The sequence below is a fragment of the Chelonoidis abingdonii genome, chromosome 8 (genome assembly GCF_003597395.2).
Source record: "Chelonoidis abingdonii isolate Lonesome George chromosome 8, CheloAbing_2.0, whole genome shotgun sequence".
NCBI lineage: Eukaryota > Metazoa > Chordata > Testudines > Testudinidae > Chelonoidis > Chelonoidis abingdonii.
In genome coordinates this window covers 94,406,503-94,433,095 of record NC_133776.1, presented here as the reverse complement: position 1 = coordinate 94,433,095, position 26,593 = coordinate 94,406,503, and the positions used below count along the sequence as shown (strand labels likewise).

The window sequence follows — 26,593 nt, the reverse complement described above, 5'->3', positions numbered from 1 at the left end:
TGACTCATCACCGCCTAGAACAGCTTGTTTCAGGGCTGGAATATGTCTTGTCAGGGGAGCAGAAAGGTTAGGTGAATTAGCAAAGGCGTTGGGGGGGGGGGTTTACCTCCTTAGATCCGCAGCCCTCTCTCCCGCCCGGGGGTGCACAGCTCTCTGCGGCCAGGCCAGTGCTCCCCCCGCGAGGTCACCTAGGGACAAAGGGCCCTTGGAGCTGCTGATGGACGCCCAGGCCCCGGTTTTGCTGCCGGGGGGCCGCAGGCCAGTGTGGGGGGAGGATGGACACGCCTCACCTTGCAGCTTGACTTGATTCGGAGTGACTGGGTCCCCCCGCCGAGCAGCCCCCACAGGAGAGGCTCCAGGAGCGGGCATGGTGGGATCCCGGCATCCCCAGCCGCTCCCACCCGCCCTGTCCGGGATCCAGGCACCTGCCCCTGCCCCCACCGGCCCTGCCCGGGATCCCTGCACCTGCCCCTGCCCCCGCCCCCACGGGCCCTGCCCGGGATCCCTGCACCTGCCCCTGCCCCCGCCCCCACGGGCCCTGCCCGGGATCCCTGCACCTGCCCCTGCCGGCCCTGCCCGGGATCCCTGCGCCCCCAGCTGCACCCGCTCTGCCCTGAGCGGTCCAGGCACCAGAACTGCTGCCCATCGAGGCTGGCTGTCTCCCTGGAGCCAGGGTCCGCGCAAACCCAGCCCCTGCGCCCTGCTGCCTCCCGCCCGGGGCCCCGATCCTGCGGGCACTGCACTCAAGGAGCAAGTCCGGACCTGAATCCGTGCCCGGGCCGAGCGCGCTCCCGGGAGCACAGCCCCAGTCTCCTGGCGCACTCCCGCCATTCCCTCAAGGCGCGCTCCCGACACCCTACTCCCAGCAGGCGCGCTCCCGCGGTGCGGCGCGCTCCCTGCAGCCAGCTCCCGGTGTCCGCGAGCCCCGCTCCCCGGCTGAGCTCGGCGGCGAGCTCCCGGGAGGCGCGCGCTCTGGCTCCGTGGCCTGCAGGCGCGCTCCCTGCTCCGCAGGCGCGCTCCCCGGTGCCAGGGCCAGCGGGAGGGGTGGAGGGAGCGCGCCTGTGTAATGCCAGGAGGACGGGCTAAGCCCGCCGCCGAGTTACACAACCAGTCAGGGCAGATCGCGCTGCAAATGTGACTTTCCCCAAGTCAGCCGAGCTCTGGGCAGCCCGCATCGCCCCTGCCCCTGCCCTGCTCCGGATGCTTCGCTGCAGCCGTGGCTGGAAGAGACTCGCATGACATGTCTCCTCCGGGCAGTGGCACCGGGTGGCTTGTGGTGACCCCTGAGGCTGGGAGAGCACCGCCCGGGAGCTCCTCTGCCGGTGGCGACGCATCCTCCTCCTAGACGGGGTAGGTACGGGGCGAGCTGGGGGGGCTCCCCACCTGGGCTGCTGGCGGGTGGGTCCTGGAACTGCGGAGCGCAGGGCTGGGTTTCCTCTGCAGAGGTAGCCGGAGAGCGAGGGAGATGCTGTTGCCAGACATTCATCCCTTCCCTCTATGCGTGTCACAGGAGTTTTTGCAGGATGGAGGGAATTAGCTCAGCCTGGCTGCCGGATTCCTGCTACCTTATTCCCTTCGCTCCGCTCCTCAAACATCTCCAAGGCACCCCAAGAAAATAATTCCCTTCGAATCAGGACTTTTCTGAGGACCAAACCAGGTTTTCAACTCCTGCTTCAGCGTGGAACCTTCCATCAGCCCCACAATTCGCTTTCAAATATGTACGTTTCAACCATACATTAAATTCTTTAAAAATTACAAAGCCACAGAATGAACATGAGAGAACAACACTAGGCATGGAGTCGAATTTTTGTGAATCAGAGAATATATTTTTAAAGTCATTCTGGTAGTTTTAAGCTGAAATTTGGCAGACATGGAAGCAGCATCTCAACCAGAGGAGATTCAGAACTTACCTGTGGCTGTTTTGGGGTGAAAATGAGTGACAGTGTGAGTTCCAAATGCCCTGCATAGTTGGGATTATTACAATGTGTCATGGTACTGTGAAATCATTGGAGGGAAATAAAAAAAGAGCAAGGGTTATGTTGTGTTTTGTTTGTTTTAGTGAAAGGAACATTGATCTGCTCTAGGGTTTCTTTCCATTTTGAATTTCGATAATTCTGTGAATCTGGTCATGCTAAAATACAGCAGGAAGAAAAATTAAAAGCCAAGTCATGTTCCTATATATAGAATCTAAAATCCAGGTTAAAAAGTTATTCCTGCCAACATAGATATTGTGCCTTTTGGTTTTGCAAACTGTTTACATTAAAAGCAGGGGAATGTGAAGACTTCTGAAGAGCCAAGTGTGTTTCAGATATATATTTGTAAATGATAATTCCTAGACGTATTGTTTCTAAAAAGTGAAATTGTAAAGAGATTGCTCTGGGTGGTTCATATCTGAAACACATTTTGAAGCTGAGGTTATGTGACTCAGATGGTGTCATACCTATTTTATAGAACATTTGCCCTTTGTAAAATTCCACAATCCTCTGTAGAATTGGAGCCACCGTATTTCCAGCTTTGCCAGTCATCTGAATGGTCTTCAAAGTAGATCCCTCAGAAGTAGATTTAAGAGCAATCACGTAGTCTGATATGAGGGCAGAACTGACGCTTAAATTCAAGAAGGGTTTATTCTGATGGAAGTTATATTCCTGAGCTGGGGCGTAACCCCAGAAATTATATGGCTGAAGTTGAAGCCATTAACAATTTACTATCCTTTATCAACGTACCAGGGTGTGGTATAAGCAGGGAAGGGTTATTTATTACCCTGAATTTATTTTGTCTTGTGCAGTGAAAGCAGAGGTATTGATCTAATTAATGAGATGAGATGTTCTATTTGTGTAGGTGGTGAAATGTCAAGAGACACTTCATTTCTTAAACAAAAAACACTGTCATCTGTGCTCTCCTCCCCTAATTTCACTGGATTGTACCTACTGGTACCTGGAACTTTGGTATAGCAACGTGCTTTACATCAGAGACTGTTAATGATATGTAGGACTCGTTCTTTGTAGAGTCATAGCAGTGTGCAAACACTAATACTCTGATGGGAAATCCACATTTCTAGTATATACTACAAAGACTGTTTCAAATGCTGAAGGGCCTGAAATGGATTTTTTGTGTGTGGATTATTGTAAATTGTATGTTCTTTTTTTTTAAGAACACAAACTACAGATCAGAGTACTTTGCAGTAGTTACTGGATCAATAGAATCAGTTTGGGCTCTATGTACTGTACGTGAGAAGAAGAGGCATTTTGTAGGAACACAGCACTCTGGACTAATATGCAGTAATAATGAAAACACTATGGGTTTCTTAGGAGACCAGGCTCTGACAAATATAGTAAGCAGTAAAGAGGAGAAAAGAATTCATCACCAATAAAAGAGAAGTAATCCTAATGGTTATTAAAGAAAAACCAGTTAATGTAAAAATGAGCCTCCATTAGAACAATATTGATGTGATGCTTTCACATCTCTCTGGTTAACTCTGTTTACAACTGAAGCTCTGAAAACTGCTCGGAGTTGAAACCATGGAAAATATATAAAGGATCAGAAGAATTTGTTGGTTGTTCTGTTTTTTTACTTATCAAAAGATATCAGTTTGATTGATTTTAGTTGGTATAAAGTTAATATGGCTTTTGAGTCTAAAGGGAGTTAGTGTAAGTGAGTAAAGCTAGGTGAGACATTTTGTAAATAATTGAAATTTCACTGAAAAATGTTTAAAAAATGTATGCAGGATTCTTTTCCCATTTTCCAAGCAGCTCTGTATATGACTGTGTAAAATGGTTTTACCAGTTTAAGACTCATGTTGAGTGTCCACATATTCAAAAGCAGCTCAGGATTAAAGATAACTTTTGGCACGTGAGTAGTCCATAATGAAAATTGCATGGTATTGGTAGCAAAATCAAGCAGCAGAGATATTGTTATTAAATCCAGCTTCTGCTCAAAAGTGGCAACAAGAATTTGGTAGCAATGCTTTCCTATTCAGACTTCAAGCTTGTCTACATGCACACAAGTTGTACTGCTTTAACCAAACTGGTATAGTTAAAGCACCTCATCCTCCTTAGTGTGGACTCACTTAGACCAGTATAAAAATACTTATACCCATATAGCTTATTCCTATATGGAGGGCCCTACCAAATACACGGCCCTGAAAAACACATCACAGACCATGAAATATGTTGTCCCCCCATGAAAATTGGTCTTTTGTGTGCTTTTACCATGTACTATACAGATTTCACGGGAGAGACGAGCATTTCTCAAATTGGGGGTCCTGACCCCAAAAGGAGTTGTAGGTGGGTCACAAGGTTATTTTGGGGGTTGTTGCCACCCTTACTTCTGCACTGCCTTCAGAGCTGGGTGGCTGGAGAGTGGCAGCTGTTGGCCAGGCGCCCAGCTCTGAAGGCGGTGTCCCGCCAGCAGCAGCAGTGCAGAAGTAAGGGTGGCAATACCATACCATGGCCTCCTTACTTCTGTGCTGCTGCTGGCAGCAGCTCTGCCTTCAGAGCTGGGTTCCCAGCCAGCAGCCATCGCTCTCCAGCTGCCCAGCTCTGAAGGCAGTGCCACTGCCAGCAGCAACACAGAAGTAAGGGTAGCAGTACCACAACCCCCCAATAACCTTGTGACCCCCCCCCCCAAAAACCCGCCTTTTTGGGTCAAGACCCCTACAATTACAACACGGTGAAATTTCAGATTTAAATAGCTGAAATCATGAAATTTACAATTCTTAACATCCTATGACCATGAAATTGACCAATATGGTCCATGAATTTGGTAGGGCCCTATCTATATGGGATGAGGAATAAGCTATACCTTTTAAGGCACCTTTATCCGGCAAAGAGTTGTACTGGTATGACTCTTTCAGTAAAATAAAATTATCCCATAGCCAAAATAGCTCTACCAATACAAAACTGCGTAAACCAGGCTTTCGTAGTGTGGCGTGTTATTAAAATGATATACCACTAGATCATTCTGGTTCCAACCATCTGGTAAGTCAGTAATGCAGAGAATCACTGACATTTATTCTCTATAACCTGATAAGACCATTCCTACATCCCTGTTCATCTGACACACATTAGGTTAAATCCTGCTGTTTTACATATGCAGCCTCACTGAAGTACCATTGGACCAAATTCTGCTCTCATTTTCATTGCAGTAATCTCAGTGACTTCAACTAGATTGCGATGTATAAATGAGAGCAAAATTTGATCCAGGGAATCAGTTGTGCCTTTAAGGCCCAAGTCTGTGTCACTGATGGTGCAGAGATACACCTCCCGAAGGAGAGGGCTGGAAGGTACATGCCTCAGAGAGGCGCAGTGTTACCCAGTATACCCCAGCTGGCCTTCTGCACAGATATGGGTTCACTTGTCATGCACCCAGACAGCCCACTCCACAGAACTACGTGGAATTTGACCTACTTTATTTTTCATTCCAGAGCTTCAGCCTTGTCTACGCAAAGAAGTTGCACCAGTTCAACTTCAGTCAGTTTTTTAAACTGACGTAATTTAACTGGTGCAACTCTTATTTGCATTTAACAGTGGCTTATTTTGTGTTAGTTTAAACTTGTTCCTAAGTGGCTTAAATTAAACCAGAATAACCCACTGTTACACTGAAATAAAAATTTGCACTTGTTAAAAAAATTGGTTTAAAAATCACACCTATGTTATAATGATGCAACTTTGTCACATAGACAAGTCCTTCTGCAGAGCCTGAAATAAGGTGTGGATTACAAGCAAAATGTAGTGTTAAAAAAATACAGTGTAACTCAGGAGACTGAAAGTCATTCATAGTACAGTGCAAATCTGGTAAATCGTGACACTAGATTTAAAGTTACCCCTGCTCCAGTTCAGATCCACACATGTTAGCAGAACTCTGAGGATTGTATGTAAGGACCTACAGAAGTATTAGACGATTGCCAGCTACAAATTATAAATTAACGTTCTTCACAGGAACAGTTTTGTCATAGGAATATTGAATGCATAACCTAAGTCATCTTCCACTAGAAAAAAGAAAGCAGCTTGAGTGAGCCTGAAGCAGAGATTGCAAACTTGATACATTCTTTATTCGTAGAGATTCAAATACGGGAAAATGGCAGTGCAGATGAGGATAATTCTGAGATAGTAAAAGAGGAAGTATGTTAACCAAACCCCATTGAGTTGTTGAAGTGCAATTCTGCCAACACAATTTTATTTAATTTTATAGGCATGTCTCTGGTGCACATCACTGCAGTAACTGAATGTCTCATTAATATTGTGATATAAAACACTGCCAAACATATGTTTCCTTTGCGGGGGCTTGCAGGATTGGTAATGACAGTAGATTACTGGTTTGAATCCAGCCACAGTTGCTAGCGGTCCAAAGTCAGTGCTATAGGATGTCTGTTTGGTGAAGTGTATGTAATGAATCCAGTTCCTAGTGAACAGGTGTCACCAGCGTATAAACTGCCCTTAAAAATAGTACTCGTTGGTCATCTCTGCACACAGGGCAAAAACTGAACAGCCTTTGAGTGTGCTCTCTCCACTGGAGGTCTAAATACTTCAAAACCATCACTAACTGACTTTTCACAAGCTTTAAATTCACCTGCCTAAAGCTTCAGATTGTAAGTAATACCTGTATTTGTATTTATAGTCTGCATCTGACTTTCCTCTGTCTCTAGTTAGGCACCAGACTGGGATTTAGGAGATCTGTTTCCAGCTCTGGTACAGATTTCTTGTATGACCTTAGGCAAGTCACTTAAATTCTCTGTGCCTCAGTTCCCCATCTGTAAAATGGGAATAGTAATCCTTCCCCCTTATCATAAAGGTGTTGCAAAGATACATTCATTAATGTACGTGAGGTGCTCTGATGAATGATGTATGTGTGTATGTAATTTTGTTTACAAACAATCTGAGCTCAGTCAAGGTTTCAAGTATGTAGCAATGTAAGGAATCATATCCACAAAAATGCTGATCTCCTCCCTTGTTGCACCTGCTCTGCCTGTAACACACATACACACTTAAAATAAATGAATGAGGTTTTGTTTGTGCTGAACATTTTCTGGGACCTGCCCACTGTAATCTCACTTTAAATCATGGCAGTATGTTGCCCATTGCTTTGGGATAATAAAGTTTCAACCATAAATAATACCTTAAAGTATAAACCATTAAAAAAAAAGTAGATAGTAGCACATACTGCCTTTAAATGTTCTGTGGGTGTGTGAGAGAGAGCGTGATAAATACAGAATGGATTTTAAAATTAATTCAGATTAACTAGAGTGAAGGAGAGGGATGCAATCCTGACCCCATAGAAGTCAATAGGAAAACTCTCATTGACTTAATTCGGGCCAAGATTTCACCCAGTGTTAAAGACAGATACTGGAATCATCTGAACTAGTAACAGCTTCACTAAAAAGTCCTGTTGAAGCATCTCTTAGCTTTAGTCTCTTGAATAATGTAGAGCAAACCCATTGCAAGTCAGTGTTTATTATGGGGGCAGGGTGTTGTGTGATTGGTCCAGTGTTTGCTCGCCACAGCAAACATAGTAATTAAGGTTTCAGAGTGGCAGCCGTGTTAGTCTGTATCAGCAAAAAGAACAGGAGTACTTGTGGCACCTTAGAGACTAACACATTTATTTGAACATAAGCTTTCATGGGCTAAAACCCACTTCATTGGATATGAAGAGAGTTTTAGCCCACAAAAGCTTAGTGGGTTTTAGCCCACGAAAGCTTATGCTCAAATAAATTTGTTAGTCTCTAATGTGCCACAAGTACTCTTCGTTCTTTTAATAGTAATTAAAGAGGTCATAATAATTAAGGAGGATCACACCCCACGTTTAGGAAGTATAGGGCTAAACCAGTTTAACCCGTCTCTGATTCTAATATATATTAATGTGATTTACAGTAGATTAAAAATTCACTCTGATCAAGCTGTTTTGAATCAAATCGTACACAGTTAGGGGCTTCAGCATAAAACAAAAGAAGGCTTCAGCCCTCTTTTTTGCTTTTTCTGTATACATTTAAATTTTAATACGCCTGGTATATTTGTGGTTGCAACTGAAGAACTGGAATCAGGACTATTTTTTCGTTCCCCTTGTAACATAAGGCGGATAGTAAGTGGTGTTAGTGAAACAAACCAAAATGGGATTTCTGCTATCCCTAAACAGATACATTTCATATTTAATCTTAGTTATTGCAGAGGGTTGAGCTTTATTAATAGAGAAGACACTGAGTCAACGTAACCAGTGACTTCTTTTTATTGTCTGTCAGTCATAGCGATAACCTTTGGCAATGGCCTCCCAGCATCATTAGACTTTATGTTTGTACAGGGAGCTCATCCACCTTTGGGAGTCACTCCTGGGACGGACAGTTAATGTTGTCATTGATGCTTCTGTGGCCAAGTGCCTTGCCCCATTAGGGCTGTCTCAACTACATTGCCAGCAGTGCCCCTCTGCCATGTACATTGGCCAAACCAGACAGTCTCTACACAAAAAATAAATGGACACAGATCAGACATCAAGAATTATAACATTCAAAAACCAGTAGGAGAACACTTCAGTCTCCCTGGACACTGTATTACAGACCTAAATGTTGCAATTCTTCAACAAAAAACCTTCAAAAACAGACTCCAACGAGAAACTGCGGAACTGGAATTAATTTTCAAACTGGACACCATTAAATTAGGCTTGAATAAAGACTGGGAATGGATGGTTCATTACACAAACTAAAAACTATTTCCCCATGCTAATTTTTCCCCTACTGTTACTCACACCTTCTTGTCAACAGTTTGAAATGTGTCATCCTGATTATCACTACAAATGTTTTTTTTCTCCTGCTGATAATAGCCTCCTTACTTCATTTGTCTCGTTAGAGTTGATATGGCAACCCCCATCTCTTCAAGTTCTCTGTATATATACTGTATTTTCCACTCCATGCATCTGATGAAGTGGGTTTTAGCCCACGAAAACTTATGCCCAAATAAATTTGTTAGTCTCTAAGGTGCCACAAGTACTCCTTGTTCTTTTTGCTGATACAGACTAACACGGCTGCCACTCTGAAACCTGTCAACTACTCTTGGAACTTGGGTTATCAGAAGCAAGATCTTCTGAATTCTTCCTCTGGGTCCCATTAGGTTTGAGCTAAAACCTTCAGCTGAGGGACCCCATTGCTTGGGGCAATTTGCAGATTTCAGTGTCAGCTCCTCCTTTCCTTGGTTAAAACATAGGATAAACCTCTTGCATGGGAAGAATCTCAAAAACCAACAATTTCAGGATGGGACAGGGAGCATGATCTTGCAAGAACCTGAGCAAAGGCCTTCAACTTGGTGGCAGAGCTCTCTTGGGCTTCACTGGGAGCAGAATCAGGTCCCAGGTATAATGAAGTAACATTGTTTAATTTTACCACTAAGCCATTTAGAAATTAGTAGCGGGTCTGATCCAGAACTCTGTATATCAGAGACCCCACACTTTGCGGGAGTTCATATTCACATCCAGTCTGGATCCAGCTTCCCCTGTATGGGCCCATTCGCCATGGAAAATGCAGTTAGAGTTTAAAACGATCTACAGTAGTGAGTTTGTTGTTTGTTTTTGTAGCAGTCTCTTGTGAATAGGAACGTAGAATGGAAGACTAGCACAAAGGGGTCAGCCTTTCTGGTATGATTCTTTTGAATGGAAAGATTTGAATCTATGTGAGATCCATCTGGAACAGTGTCTGAGCTGAAAGCTGTCCTCCGATGCAGCCTATAATATGCTCATGTACTTGAGCCCACAATAAGTGAAATTTTATAAGTATAAAACGTCTTTTTATTTCAAAACCTGTAGTGTTTGTGGAAACTGCTATGGGATTTTCTAATATAGTCCTGTTTGATTTATTTAACTGAAGAGTTATCAGCAAGTAGAGCAGATAATTAATTTTGCATAGAAGGCAAGAATCTGATGATGCTGTATTATGATGTATTGAAACCCCTAAGAGACATGAATTTTTCAGTTAATCTCTCTTGGATTATAGCTGGAGTCTCCCCTTTTGTTCAACTGTGCTGTCCATTTCAGTGCTTACCATTCAAACATTTTAAGATAGATTTTCTTTATTCTAATGTGATTTACAGATTCACAAGGAACTTTGTAACAAATGTTTGTTTCATGTTATATACTAATGTATGCAGATGTTTGTACTTGATTCTTTGACCTTGAAGTAAATATTACACTGGTCAGACATATTTTCAAATGGCCGTTGCCAAAAGACTTCTTTTAAATTATCTGATAGTGTCAAAACTTTCAAAACATTGTATTGTATTAGATGTACAGTAGTAGTAAAAGCCGTAAGGCAAATATTTTGTTTTTGTCTTTCGCATCTTTGGCACAATGTTTAGAAACTTTAGGGATGAAATTCTGACCCTACTAAAATCAATGGGAGCTTTGCCGTTACAAGGATTTCATGGCTCTGTGTAGTAATGTGTAATGTGGAGCTTGGAATAATTAGTGCAATAATTACCCTTTTACAAAAAGAAAAAAGTATGTTTTATTTGTATATTCTTGCAATATATTTACTGTGGAAAAGAGGATTTGGAGGAATTAAATCAGCTTAGCTAAATGTTAGATTTATCTTTAAAATTTCCAACAGGTCACTGAAATTGAACATTTGATCATAAAATAGTTGTTTTTGAGCAAAAACATGGAATTTATTTTTATGCATTTCCTGACATCAGTTTCAGATTTTCTTAGGCATCATCTCAGTTGGTATTAATGCCTGATTCTGCTCCTAGCCTGGAAAATTCCTAGTGGCTTAGATAGAATAGCATTAAGCCCCTGATTTGGGAATTTTGTTGGCACATAGTCCCACTAAGAGAAAAGATGGCACCACATGCTTGGCTCTAGATTAGGGGTTCTTAAACTGTGGGTCGAGACCCCTAAGTGGGTCGTGACTCCATTTTAATGAGGTGGCCAGGACTGGCATTAGACTTCCTGGGCCGAAGCTGAAGCCTGAGCCCCACCGCCTGGGAACAAAGCCAAAGCCCGAGGCTTCAGCCCTGGGCAGCAGGGCTCAGGTTACAAGCCAGCTTCCTGGGACTGAAGCCCTTGGGCTTGGGCTTTCGCTCCCCCGCCTGGGTCAGTGGGGCTTGGGCTTTGGGCCTCCCAACCCAGGGCAGCAAGCTCAGGCTTCGATCCCCATTCCTGGGGTCGTGTAGTAATTTGTGTTGTCAGAAAGGGGTAGCGATGCAATGAAGTTTGAGAACCGCTGCTCTAGAAGAAAAGTTGTTATTCTACATAAAGGAAGCAAACATCTGCAAGATATTTAAAACCTTTGACATTGACAGAAAAGGAATTCTCAACTTGTGGGCCAAATTCTGCTTTATGTTCCCTAGCTTGTAAGGTTAAAGAAATTAATTGACTTATTGTATTATATTTAACATGGCTATGCAGTACACTCAAATTGCAGCCCATGATATCATCACCAGAAATTGATATTCTCTCATTGCCTTGCTATTAAGAATGACTGCTCCTAAACCATATTAACATTCCTGTCCTGACTGGATATGGATCAGAGTATGCTTAAATCATTTTCAGAATGGTTGTGAAATATTTAATCAGTTATTTCCTAAGGGAAATGTGTTTGATTGCATGAATAACTGTAAATATTCCATTCAGCAATTCAGCTACTACAGTAAAGATAAACAATCCACTGAGACTGAAGGAGCCAGTTACTTGTTCTATGCATGATTTCATATTCACTTTAATGTGAGTGTTGAAATAAGGAGTTTTGATGCTTTTTGGTTTTCTCCTTTTGTGACTGCACTAATTGTAACTAAGGGGCCCACTTTAAATAAACATTAACACAGTTAATGCTGATGAAAGTTGCCAGATTGAGAGTGTTTTAAGCTGCAACCCTCTGTTTATCCATAGAGAAGGTACAGCATGGGATAGAGTAGTGCCAATGTCCCTACTTTGCCCAGTATTTCTTAGCCTTAACCTGGGGCTTCAGACTGTTTCTAACTGGGAGACAAACCCATCCATTCCTTGGCCTCTCTGCTGAGATTGCCTATATGGATGCCAGGCTTTTGGGACATGGACATCCGTCCACTAAAAACTGGACCTGCACTCATTTCAGACAGGCCATCAAATAGTTGGCATGGGGTAACTCCATTCTTTCTTTTTAAGACATGAGCTGTATATGAACAATAATAGATGAGGACCCTGTTTTACTTTTGTGTTTGCTTTGATCTATTCAGCTGTTCATGTAATTTAAAAACCAAAAAAAGTGTAATGTTACTTTCTTGTTAAATCCGGCAGGATGAAATCCTGGCCCTGCTGAAGGCAATGAGAGTTTTGACTTCAGTGGGGTCACCATTTCACCTGTCCTAATTCAACATTCTCCTCCCAGAATGTGGTCCACATCCTCAGAAAACAACCTTTAACATTTCCTTGCAATTTATGAGAGACATGCTCAAAAACCTTCCAGAAAACGGGAAGAGGGAGGAAGAGGTTATAAGTACAAGTTACTTTCTTCTCTCCAATACTGTGTGAAATCTTGAAGAAACTGGGACTATTAGTTAAAGGTCACAGAGATTTTTAACTACTACTGCTGGCTTCATGTTACCATGCAGATTATTGTCAGAGATCTCATTGACCTTGACAGTATTATGGGGTCACATTTTCACAGAAATGAACTCTTTTTGAACCTTTTTTGAAGTGCATTCCTAGCCAACCGGGTTCTCCTCAACAGCTGGTTGCAATGTAGATCTCCTCTACTGGCCTAGTTTTATTGCGTTCTTCAGTGCGCTCAGTTTACACTGTATCAGGACAAAACCTGGTTCCACACAGTTGCCTTTCGGTTGGAAACTCTCCTTTAAGTGAAAACCATTGGTTGTTCATGTCCACCCCAGCTGTGAGTGTGGGACTCCTGCACCTTCAAAGGTGGGATTTGGCTGTAAAAATAAAGTGTCATGCAGTCAGTTAGGCCCTTGCTAGCATTAGCGATCTTCTTGGGGGGAAGGATTTATTTCAATTTTTGTACACAATGGGGCCCTGATTCTGACTGAGGCTCATTAGCACTATGGTAATAGAGATATTAAATAATAGAAATAATAACTTTTTAAAAATGTGCCTATCCAGAGCTCTAGGTTCATGTGCAATTATGATAAAAGCTATAGACGGCTCTTAAAACCAGTGTCCCCAAAAACAATAGTCTCCTCAAACTTACCAAATTTCTCCCACGCACACCAGTAAAGCTCTCCCACCGCTTGCTGAGCTTTACTCATCCCTTCGTCTCATCCCCTGACAAATCCCCAAATATCATGCAGATATTTAGCGGGTGCCCTTTTTTTTCACTTTGTAAGCAAATGCATTGGCAGAAACAAGAGTTGTTAGGACATGACACTTGACAGTGAAAGCATTAGGAACAATACCGCGCCTACTTTCTTATTTTCCTGTGCATACTTGCTGGTGGGAACTGCCTCTTTGTGGCCACAGTAGTGGAGGAAAGTATGTGTGTCACATTCAGGCAGAGCAACATCCAGCAGCTCTCATTCCTTGAGCACTAAGACCCCAAGTTCAGTGGGAAGGGGGTGTTTGCCATTATAGGAGTGATCTGGGAAGCAGAGAGCTTTCCGGCCCCTCCATGCACATTGTAGAGCTAAGCTCTGTAGCATCCATTTCCAGAGACGAGCATTAGGGGTTTTCTGGCCTGGCGAGGGGAATAGCAGGGGAGATGGCCAGTAACTCTTCAGGGTCAAAACTCTGCACCAGAGAGATGCATTGGGCTACACTCATTTATAGCACATTGCTGGGCTGGTACCCAATGCTCAGGGTCTAACTAATCACCATATTTGGGGTCAGGAAGGAATTTTCCCCTGAGTCAGATTGGCTGAGACACGGGTTCTTTTTTGCCTTCCTCTGCTGCATGGGACACGGGTCACTTGCAGGTTTAAACTAATGTAAGTGGTGGATTCTCTGTAGCTTAATTTGAGGACTTCAGTAATTCAGCCAGAGGTTAGTGGCCTATGACAGGAGTGGGTAGGTGAGGTTCTGTGGCCTGCAATGAACAAGAAGTCAGACTAGCTGATAATGATGGTCCCTTCTGAGCTTAAAGTCTATGTATATACCAGCCGTGTCACCAGGGTAGTGGGGAATAATTCCCCTCTCTCTTAGCCCCCAGGTAGTTTTCTATCCCAAGCCTTTTTTTTTACTTAGGCTTTGTATAGGTGGGGCACATATTTTCCAGCCTTATACAGTTAAAAAAAAAATCAGAATCCCAATCGTGAAACTGACATTCCATGTGTGCTGAGTCATATATTTTGGTTATTTGAGATAATTATCCATCTAGCCATTGCAAATGACTGCGGGGGGTGGGAGGGAGATGTGTGTGCATAACTTAAACATGGCAGATTAAGACCTTGGGTATTTGTATGTAATATTTGCAACAATAGTGACCTCCTACGAAAGAGCTACACTGCGTGGACGTGTCACTAGCTTCAACACAACAAAGCTGCAGAGATATTAAGACATAGAAATGTTGATCTTTATCTTCACTTTTCCACCTTCTGAAAGAAAGTTTGGCTTTATCCCTTGCCTTCTAACAAATCTGCACCGTATCTCCAGTGTAGACTTGTGTTATTTTGTAGAGTGCTGCAAGTTATTGCATTAACTGTTTGAAAATTCGAAGGTTTTGAACACAAATGACTGTCTCTGTAAAGATTAGTTGTAAACTGGCATGTTTAAACAAAGACAGAATTCTTCAATGCAATGGTGCAAAAAAAAAGTGCATCAGAAGTTAGGGTACTTTTTTTAGAAAGAAACCCATCAACAACATTAGCAGTTCCAAGTATATAAGTAGCAGCATTTCATCTTGCAGAATTTTGTAAGCTTCATTGGGTCAAATCTGTTCCTGAGGTAACTTCAGTGGACTTACATCAGGGATGGGTTTGGGCCGACATCTCTTTCGGTTCTTGAGTCTTCTAGAATTATGTGACCCACATATTACAGACGAGTATTATTTTGTCCAAGATGTATTCACTTACTATATTTATCATATGTCTTATTCATAGTAAACAAGAGAAGACATCTGTGGAGAAGGTCTGGTAGCCACAGAAAAATATTTTTCATCATATTCACTAACTTGTGTCATTGTTAACTGTTTTGGGCTCAGAGTGCTGTTCTCTAAGGAGGCTGAATACACAGGCATATATTTTGTCCTTGGGACTCCTTGCAATCATACAATATATTTATAATGCAGTAGAAGTAAAAAATCTGTTTCATGTGGCTTTGGATGGAAAATTGCCACTTCATGACAACTGCAGGCAATTATGGAAATTCTGAGTAATGGGGATGAGTTTTCTTACAATAATGCTCCAGTCCAATGCTTACTCATACATTTCAAACAAGTGGGCTTGGAATTTATGAAAAATGTTTACTTATTCAGATGTAAGGCACAGGCCAAGAAATAACTTTATCGGGTTAGTCAAGTTTGAATAGAAGCAGCAGTAAATAGAATCAAGTGAATAAGAACTACTGTACCAGAAACGCATCTTCCGCTTGCAGTTGTGGTGCTCAATCCTGTGAGATGCTAACGTCCTCAGCTCCCCTTGTGTGAGGGGACTCAGCACTTTGCAGCATCAGGACCACAATTTCCATAACTCAACTTAGGTTCCATCTTAAATTCTCTTCTCTTGCAACAGAAAAGTTTAATTTTTTTTATATCTCTTCCTCCTTGAGAGGATCTTCACATGTACAGGGAAACGTTGAGGTTTTTTCTTAGCTTTAAGATTGCAGAGATGGCAGCACTAAGGTCAGTGGGGCGTGAACATGAGCTTTGCAGAACAAATGTGAACAGATTATTTGAGGATTGCAGCAGTAGCTCCCAGAGCCAAATGAGGATAAGGCAAATTTTGAAATGTCAAAGCTTTATTTAAATTCTTTTTTGATTCATATGCATATTATACCTGGAATGGAGATGTAATGCTCCAGAGTCAAACATACCAAGGAGATAGAGACGTTGCTTATACTTGAAGTAGGGAGCATAAAGCCAAATCTATAGAATGAGGTCAGTTAGCTTAGCTGCTTTGAGTCTTTGATATTCATTTAATGGCTAAGTAGATAAAATTCAGAGTCTCACATGCAAGTGTACTTAGAATTTTAACTACCAAAGCTCTTTATAATTCTCCCACAGCTCTTTCTCCTAGGGCAGTTGAACAGTTCTGCAGGACCCAGTGCCATTCCACCTGGGTTGCACATGCATCCTGAACCTCATTTCTCATTTACTGCAGCTATGAACCAGAGATTCTGGTTTTCATTCTGTTTAGAGAGAGGGTTGAGCTGTGGAGTGCTAAATATGAGATCCCCAAAATTCAGGTGGATTTGGATTTGTGATTCAGGCTTAAGTCAAGAAGTTTAGATCTGAATCAGGAGCTGAACTTCCTTCAGGTTCCGAGAGGGTTTCATCAATCATGTGTCTGGTTTCGGCCCATCTCTGATCCTGTTGTGATGATGATGCCTTTTTAGAATAGCTTTCCTGATGTTGCTCTGAGTTTCAGAAAGTCCAGTTTGGTGACACACTGAGTGAGCACTCAGAATCAGGCCACTTCTAAAAAATTTCAGCAATTACTCTCTACACTGAGTTTCCTTCTCAGTTAAAATCAGTTATTTACAGGGATATGTGTTTAAGGAACATTTATGTCTATGATATACTATCTGAAGAAGCTTGTTTTAGGAGAGGCAGGATTATCCAAGAATGTGGGTTCAACCTTTAACACAGAAACCGACTTGCTGTGTGACCCTGGGCAAGTAACTTAGGTCACACTTAGTGTTCACCAATTTTGGTTGCTGTGAGTGCACAGCATGTCTGAAAAATCAGCTCAGGTTCTGTGTGCTTGGGCAACCATAAACAGAAGCAGGCTTTTAATGTCTCAAACTCAGCTTCCAAAATTAGCAGGATAGCAAGAAGTGGACAGTTTTGAAACTATTGGCCTCAGTTTCCTCACCTCATAGGGATAATCTTATCTCCTTATTGCCTGGGGGTGGGGGAGGATGATTTGTAGTCTTAGCTGGTGTCTATAAAGTACTCTGATGCCCTCTGATGGAAAGCAGTGTGGAAGTGAAAATTATTATTTCAACAGTTTATAGTGAGCCTATCACAAAGTGTGTAAGCATTGTATAACAGAAACTAAAGTACAGGGTGTCACATCATGGAACAAAACTCCAGGAGCTCCAATACCTAGGCTCGCAAAGCAAAGGAATCTGGTGCAGCAGGAAGCAGAATGGGACCCCAAGACTCAATGTCCAGACTAATCCAAAATAATAGTCTAAGGGAATATAAGGGTGCAAAGCAAGGAAGGAGCCTAGAGTAGGTCAGGAATAGATCGGCTGAAAAACAGGCACTGTTCTGAATGCAGCCGTCTAGGAACTCGGCAAACTTCCTTCAGGAAGGAATTCTACTGTCACAGAACCTCTTCTGACTTGCACCTTTGCAATGGCCGCCTGGCTGGGGAATCGATTGGCTATGGTGGTTCACATGTAGCCTTTACAGAGGGCTCAGGCACATTCTTGGGGTAGTGTGGAGGAGCAGGGGGGTAAGTTGCACAAGCACTGCCTGTGCCATACCTGTTCTGTGGATAAATGGAAGACATGGCATTTCAGACTGGCAATCTACTACTCTATGAAAATCAGTTCGGCCCTGATCCTGCAAGCTGCTAGGTGTGACCAGATCTTGTGCCCACACAGAAATCTCTTTCAAGATGATGCAGGTGGCAGAGCAGTTTGTAGGACTGGAGCCTACATTTTCTTAGGTCTTGGTCCTGCATGCTTTGCTCACTCATAGCCCCCTTGTTTTGGTGTGCAAGGCATGGATTGTGTTATTTTTTTAATAATAAGTTCACATCAGCTCTGTTATTGGAAACCTCAAGCACAATGCAGCAAACACAAAGCATGTTTGCTCATATCATCAGCAATGTCATCCTCCAATGTCTGAAATATATTTTATGCCCACAGTAAAGAAAAAAAAGAAAGAAATTGTACAAGTAAAACATACTTTTTAATAGGCGTAGCATATAAAGAAAGAGGGCCTGCCAATGCCCATGTTGCATTTTTAGATTGATGGAGTAATTAAAACATGAAATAAAAATATATGCAAAATATATTTGCCATCTCATGTCATGCACCTTATCCCTTTGAAAAACTGCCCCTATATTTAGCATAGATAAATAGGTCTGTCTGTGTCCTGTGTGTTACAAGAAGGAAACTACACATCTGATCAGGAATCTGTTATAACAGCCGGGTTAGGATCCATTAAATAACAATTCCCAAAATGTAACAAAAATCTGATTATACAGGAAATAAAGAGGCTTTGAGGATTTTATGTATTTATATCTGATTTGTTTAGAAGTGTCTCTTCGGTTGTAGACTGAGTGCAGCTCGTGTTGCTGATAACTTGTTCTCTGGCCTTTAGCCTTACACAATGGGTATGTCGGCGTCTGGTGTGATTACATTTCTAATTGCGCTTTATTGTTGAATGGTGAAGAACAGCACAAGATCTAAAAATAGGGTCTGCGTGGGACTTGAGTGGTGCATAGATATTGTGCTGGGTCTCTGCACAAGGCTGAATTCCACCTGTAGTCAATTAAATAAGGGCGAGTTACAAGAAATGTCATTCAGTACATCAGGACAGCACCTCAGAAGGGGAACCTTGCCGTGTAGACAGAAGTATTGATGAGGCTTAAAGACAACCCAACCCAAGAGACTGGCACAAAAAAAAGATTTATTGAAGACAAGCCATCTCTCTCGTTTTAATGGGAATAATATGCAGTATCTGCACAGTCTGTTTCATAAATGAGTTTTCCAGCTGCCTCCAGCACCTTTAAGAGGTTACAACCAGTGAGCCCTAAAAAGAGAGCACATTGTGTCAGAGGGCAGAGAGGAGTATCTGACAGTGCTGCAAGCCTGACTTAGGAGGAGATAACACCACTGACTTAGTTGTGAAAGGTGGTTTCCTTTAGAAATGAACACAGCTCCCAGCTGCTTTGTTATTCCAGCATGTTAAGAGTAGTCTGAGCTAGGAAACTGGGAGAGAGAGACTTTAAAAATATAGATATACATATTACATTCTTGGGTCGCAATAAACAACATCCGGGTTGTGTTCTGCCATGAAAAACCGAGGGTTGGAATCAGTGGGAATATATCCTGAAATTTCATCAAGATAATTATAAGCATAATTTGGCCTAGTGCATCAATATCTTTGTCTTTATTCAGTTTAGTTGAGCCGCTTTTCACTGCTAATTATTTGCTGTGTTAACTCTTTGCTTCTGTTAGTTATGTGTTGTGCCAGCTCAGCTAATGTGATAGTGGAGTGCTCCAACGCACAACAGAAAGCCACATTTTTATCATATTCACGTAGAACTAATGGTTATTGGATTTGTGCGGTCAGTAGGTCAGCCGTGTAGGAGTCCTCCTTGAACATCACCAGCACTGCGGCTGGTAGAAATTGTGCTGAATATTTCTCTTTCCAAATTGCCCTGCATTAAAAAAATCTAGTTTTGCACAATGGGGTCACCGTTGAAACAAATCCAAATTGTTACAAACAGTAGATATTTTGTGGGACATTTTGTAGAACATCCTATTTAAGCAGAATTCTGCTCATTACATTTTCTATGTTGTTTTTCCTTTTTTCTTATATACCGTTGGAAACATTTGTATGAAAACCCACATGCCCCAGCTCACTGTAAAGGATATAAAGAATTTCCTATACCTCATAGAAAATTCTGTGAACCATTCCATGTAAGGAAGAAAGCTGTTTGTATACTGCTTATTTTCTGAGGACATTTGTATGACAGACACCTGTTTCTGCTTTCACTTTAATGGAGTTACTTTCTGGTTTACACCAGTGTAAATCAGAAGAGAATCAGGTCCAACTTCTTTATTGCATAATAGTTTATTTATTCTTGATGCTAGTTTTCAGCTTGGTTTTGTAATGCTCCATTACTGATATCATTGTATGCTACAGAGGAAATAATTGTGTCACTATTATAATATCTGTTGGGAAATAGGCCTCAAGAGTAGGTGCACTCTGAGGCAACCAAGATTTCGTTTCATACAGAACGTCCTCTGAAAAGATATAAGCAGATTTATTTCTTACGTGTTCCCGACTGAGGGTGGGGAGCGGGGAACGTTTGTGTTATTAATCTTATGAAGAGATTAATAAAATGATCCGGCTCTACTAGTGTTATCTTGAGGCCAGAGTTGCCTCTTCCTGCCTGAGAGGATGGGCCAGGTTCTCTGCTGAGAGAATTATAGCAGCAGGGAATTTGGTCTATGTGTCATGTGGGTCAAGATAAGTATAATTAGTAGAACTCTGTGGAATGCATCCAACCAGCAGGCACCACAGGGGTCATGTTTGGCAAAAGCATGAGAGCAAAGGTAGGTTGCAGAGGCAGCATTGCCTAGTGGATAGAACAGTGAACTGGCACTCAGAAGACCTGGACGCCATTCCCAGATTTGCCACTGGATTGTTGAGTAACCTTGGGCAAGTCACTTCCCCTCTCAGTGCCCCAGTTTCCCCCCATATCGCTGAGGAGGCACTGAAACACACTGAAACACTCTGAAAGTTTCTAGAACCGTTCAGCATCCTGCCTGATTGCAAGAATGCAGCAAAGAGATGGAACAGCTTGTCATCAGTCCAAACTATTTGTTATTTTTCCCCATCCAAGCTCAGGCTTTGGTTAGGGATCTGGAACTTGGCTGTCAGTACCCATCCAAGAATCAAGATGTGGAGACTCAACTTCCTGTTGAAGTGCTGCCTTTGGAGAAGCGGATGTTTGTTAATGGTGCCAGTGCCATTATCTTCTGATAGTGCAACACAGATATATCATCTCACTGTCAGTCAGAGTGGCCTCCAGTGAACTGAGGAGCTCATCTAAGAGGTGGGGGTGGGGGTATAGTTTGCACACGCATTTCCATCCTGTGACAGTATGTGCCAGTGGAATTCAGTATGGTTTTGTGCTATTCTAGGAGTTGGAATCAGCAGTTTTTCCCTCTGACACATTTTCAGAATTTTAGGAAGGTACTAGACAAATTGATAGAACTGAAAAATAAATACCAGAAACCCTGGAAATACTTGAAATGATTGCTCCACTATTGTAGCTCTACCAAGGCTTAGTAAATTAGTGAAGCAAAACAAGGTTGCCCAGTTGTTTTCCCCAGGATCTAAAGTCCCCCAGAACTCAATGCTTGTCTAATCTTTTCTTTTCAAGTGTGTCTATTAGTATTTCTAGTCTCTTTTTATTGTCAGACAAGAGCATATACTGGGGGGAAAAATCACGGTTGTATGTCTCCCTATCTTTCATTTCAATTCTGTTTTGAAACACTGTGTTCCAAAACAGCCTTTGATTGTTTTGTCTGATCCATTTTCTTTGGTCACCTCTTAGAAGCCACTTCAGAGTGTTATTGTCATAATGAATGTAGCCAGAAAGCTGTCACAGGTAACAAGTTAAATTTAAATCCTGATCAACCAGGGAAGAGGAGCAACAGTTCCAATTACCCCAGTTACAGGAAACTGATGACAGTACAGAATCAGAACTCTTATTTGTTTTTCTTGCAATGTGAATTTTGCATAGGTGTTCGTTCCCCTGCCCAATACAGTCCTACTCATACTATTTCTGACTGAAATATCTCCATTGATGACATACCACTGAATACTGACGCCACAGGTTAGATCAGTGTTAGACCCCACAGAACAGAGTGAGCAGGACATCAGCTGCTTTTTAGTGGGGTATCTATCTCAGTCACCCTGGAATGGAGCTAGATGAAGAAGGCAGATACCCAGGAAAAGGAGGAGAGGAGAACAAACAGAAAAAGAGTGAACCAAGAAGGAAGTGGGAGAGACCACTGGAGGGAGGAGGGCAGGCGAGAGACAAGAGCTAATGGGAACAGGGAGAGAATGCCATATAGGAAGGGGTAGTACTGTGGAATTTGCTAATAAAAATGGTTTTACAAAATGTCAATAAGAGGAAAGAAGAGAGATGGAGGACAGGAATAGTGGAGAAAACAATAGATGGAAATGAAAGGAAAGATACAGGGAAGCTGAAGGAGAGAATGAAATAATGATTAAAAAAGAAAGTTGGTGCCTCTGTGCTCCATTTCATTTGGATTAGTGGCGTTCATTTTAATCCTACATTTTTTTTGCCTTGCATTTCAATGTATCTCTCTGGAAAGCATCCCACAGTTCTGCTGGGGCCAGGAGGAGAGGCACTGGGGTAATGTTTCTGAGGAGACTTGTGTCAAATTGCTGCTTGCTGTTGGTTGTGGTGCTAGGTTAGTGGGCCATGTGCTTTTTGGAATTGTGTGTCTCAGTGATGGGTGAATGTCTTTCGGAATGCCAGCCCTCATAGTGAAAAGAGAGAGAGAGAGCCTCCTGTCCCTGCTGCTGCCCCATGTAGGGAGATCTCCACTTTGGCCAGCCCTAGAAGTCTTCTGAGATTGGTAAGAGGCTGGTTACAGCTGCAGGAATCTGCAAATGGCAGGCAGACCATTTTAAGGCTCCGACATGTAAACTCTGTAGTGATGACTACTTTTTGTGCTAAACAACCGTAGAGATGATGAAGCACTGTTTGGTTTTCAGATGTCGTTGACATTCACACGGCATAATTGAATCTGTAACATTTGACTGAAAAAGTTAAATTCAGCCTTTTAAAAATTAAATCAGTTGTTTAGCTGTCAACCACAGTCATTCCCTCCTGTTGCCTCAAAAAGAATGAAACATATAAAACCTATTGCTGGAGAATGCCATCAACTCTCTTATTTATTGTAGCACCGCACTGTGCTAGAAAGCTCTGCACCCGGAATTTGAGGGCAAGCTCACAAAATGCATTATTTACATGTTTGCTGTGTTGTAGCTGTGTTGGTCCCAGGATATTAGAGAGACGAGGTGGGTGAGGACCTGAAGAACTGCTCTGAGTAAGCTCAAAAGTTTGTCTCTTTCACCAACAGAATTTGTCCAATACCCGATATTACCTTGCCCACCTTGTCCTTCTATTATTCACATGGGCTCATTGTAATAAATGAAATCTCTTCCTCCAGTGTATATTTGAGAATGCTAATGCTTCTCTAACCTGCCAAATATTACCTAAGGTCCTGATCCTGCAAAGTCTTACATAGGAGCTTAGCCTTACACACTGTGACTGGTGCCATTGAAGTCAAGGAACTACTCACAATGCAGACGGTTAATTTTTGCAGGGTTGGGCCCTAAGGTAGACTTTATCATGAGTTCAGTGAAACTATCTCAAGTCTGTTCCAATGTTGGACTCTGGGGCCATCAAGCCCTTGCAGCACACAGGAACAGACCAAATGGCCAATGATTGCTACGGCCGACCGTTCAGCTAAGCATTGAAGAAGAATAGAACTAATCAAGTGCTTAAAATTAAGCACATGCATAAGCATTTGGAGGCTCAGGGTGTAAAATTCCAGCCAGAAGATGTTTGTAGGGACATCCTTATTTGACCTAGTGTTCCATTAACAGGAAACAGTAATTTTCAAGTTGATATTATACTTTGCCCTTGTGCGTTATATTAATTGCTGATTTGCAGTAGACAAGTACATATACAGTTCTGCAGTCAAAGGCCCACAGATCCAGATGTCTCCTGAATTCAGACATGCAGAGATGTTTTTTTACTGCTGCAATGCAAAGGGATGTTCTTCATTTTGGGGGCAAGGTTCGGAGGATTTTGCCAGAATATTGCCAGTAGCATGAAACAGCATTTCAACTTTTCATTGAGTTACTGAGTCCCTTTATCCTATTAAGACTGTCATACCCCATATCCCTTTTTGTAACCCTTGACATTACTTTAAACACTCTGAAGACTGATGGGTCTGAAATGCAATTTACCCTTAAAAATGCTATGTCTGTTTTTTAAACTCTCCTGCTGATATTGAGGAGAGACGACTCGGGCAGGGTGACCTTCCTCCCCTCTGAGGACTGCAAGACTGATCAAATCCACATTTCTCTGCTGGTTAATTTACCAGCACATACCTTGGATGGGGAAAAATAACAGATAGTTGGGACTGATGTGAAGCTGTTCCATCTCTTTGCTGCATTCTTGCAATCAGGCAGGATGCTGAATGGTTCTAGAAACTTTCAGAGTGTTTCAGGAGAGGCTATTCAGTTGGCCATCAACAAATCTTGATTCCTCTGATTATTAATACAGTTAAAGTAAAAGATTTTAGAGTGTTAGTCTGTATCAGCAAAACCAATGAGGAGTCCTTGTGACACCTTAGAGTCTAACACATTTATTTGGGCAGAAGCTTTCATGGGCTAGAACCCACTTCATCTGATGCATGAAATGAAAAATACAGGAGCAGGTATAAATACATGAAAGGATGGGAGTTGCCTTACCAAGTGGGAGCTCAGTCTAATGAGACAATTCACTTAACAGCAGGATACCAAGGGAGGAAAGCTAACTTTTGAAGTGGTAATGAGAGTGGTCCATTTCAGAGAGTTGACAAGAAGGTGTGAGTAACAGTAAGGAAAAATTAGTATTGGGGAAAATAGGTTTAGGTTTTGTAATGACCCCACCACTCTCAGTCTTTATTCAGGCCTAATCTGATGGTGTCCAGTTTGCAAATTAATTCCAGTTCTGCAGTTTCACGTTGGAGTCTGTTTTTGAAGTTTTTTGGTTGAAGAATTGCCACTTTTAGGTCTGTTACTGAGTGACCAGAGAGACTGAGGTGTTCTCCGACTGGTTTTTGAATGTTATGATTCCTGATGTCAGATTTGTGTCCATTTATTCTTTTGCGTAGAGACTGTCTGGTTTGTTGTTCTATCTGTAACTATTTAAAACACACATATGCAAACCTACTGCTGCCAGTCTTCCGCCATTAAGAGTGTCCACAACCCCTATGACCACTGTTCTTAAGTATTCTGAGTACTATATTTAGCTCCATCTTACAACAAGACAAAGAGCACTTAGGACTAAATGTGGCTCTGAAGTGCTTAATCCAGTTAAGAATATTTTGTCTTTAAGTGTATCCTTTATGGTAGGTCTTTTTACAGCTCACCATTCTGCTGCATCATGCAAAAAGCTTTTGTGTGTGTCAGTTAACATTCATGCTTCCATAGCCTTTACTGTTAAGACATTTGTATTGATTTTTAGACTCTTATTTTCTTTCGCCGTTTGCTGTCCAAGTCTCTTGTTGATTCAAACGATCTCTCACCATCGTTGACTGTATCCCATAAGGATAGGCACATGGATCCTAACTCTGCAGACCCTTCGCACTTGTATTGTCATTTATGCGTGTGCAAGGTGATGTACAAATCTAACTTGATAGATTTGTCACCTCCACTTTGGACTGGTATAGATCGGAGTGCACGATTCCTAATTCAGGCTTGATAGGTGTTAACAGACAGTTACATAAAGTATCTGTAGGTAGAGCACTGCACTTGGACCGGGAATGCTGGGAATGGGGGATGGGATGGATCACTTGATCATTACCTGTTCTGTTCATTCCCTCTGGGGCACCTGGCAGTGGCCACTGTCAGAAGGCAGGATACTGGGCTAGATGGACCTTTTGGTCCGATCTGGTACAGTGATGCTTATGTTCTTATGACTCAGGAGAAGTGGGGTCTATTCTCTGCCACTGGCCTGCTGGATGACCTTGGGCAAGTAATCTCTCGCCCTGTGCCTCAGTTTCTCCATCTGTAACCTGGGGATAATGATACTCATCTCCTTTTTAACGTGCATTGAGATCTACTGATAAAAAGTGTGGTCTCAGCCCAAAGTTACATTTTTTGGAAATTTTGAGTAAAATCCACCACCACCCTGTTCCGACTCCGGTTTTTTGTCCCCCAAAGTTATTCAAAGGGAATAAAAACTTTTCTCGCTATTAAAAATAATATTCACGTATAGCTCCAAAATGCTTGAACTTGAGAATTTCTGGGTGGCTCAGATTTCCGGAGGACTAGGCTGTAAGCCAGTTTGCAAAATTAAAATGAATGGCGATATAAGCAATTTCCACTCAGAGTAGAAGTAGAGTGCTATTTATAGATCAGCGGGAGAACGTAAATACATCGTGGCCTCATTCTCCTCTCATGCCAGGATAAATCAGGAATAATTCCGTTGACGTAAAAGCAGTTACATCAGTGTAAAGATGATGTAAGCAAAGATAAGGAGTGTCAGACCCATAGTACTGATGCTTATTATGTGGGTGGTGCTTTCAGCTGCAGTTTCTCTGTCGTTTCATCATAAACATATGAGATGGATAAAGTTTTGTCCGTGTAAATCCGGAAGTACGTGTTCCCAACTGGAAATAGGAGTGAAACTAGCCTTCATAAAATTATTAAAGCACTTCATACTGAAAGAACACCACATAAGCCTTGAATGGTTTTTCTCGTGATTTCCTGTTCTTCAGGAGGTCTTTGAGTCCTCTGGAGACATATCCACAATATTACAAGTTCACTGAGCTAAATTCAAGTGCAAACCTAGTGACATAAGTGAATTTGGCACTAATGAACTGGAACTTGGCCTATTGCCTCAATTTACTCATAGACATCCCCCCCCCCTTCAATGCATGCCCACAATATCTTAATATCATTGGCTTTCTGTCTGTGTCACTCATGGTATTCAGCAGCGGCCCCATATTTTCAATCCCCAAATCTTTCTCG

General features: G+C 42.3%; 1 protein-coding gene across 1 annotated transcript in view; it reads left to right on the top strand.

Moving 5' to 3' along the window:
- Window positions 1–1,121: 1,121 nt before the first annotated feature.
- The window catches only part of PASD1 (PAS domain containing repressor 1), a 75,374-nt gene continuing 49,902 nt past the window's right edge, over window positions 1,122–26,593 (top strand). Inside the window, exon 1 of the mRNA XM_032769455.2 lies at window positions 1,122–1,350. The gene's annotated coding sequence lies outside the window, so the exon portion shown is untranslated. The remainder of the gene's footprint in view (window positions 1,351–26,593) is intronic.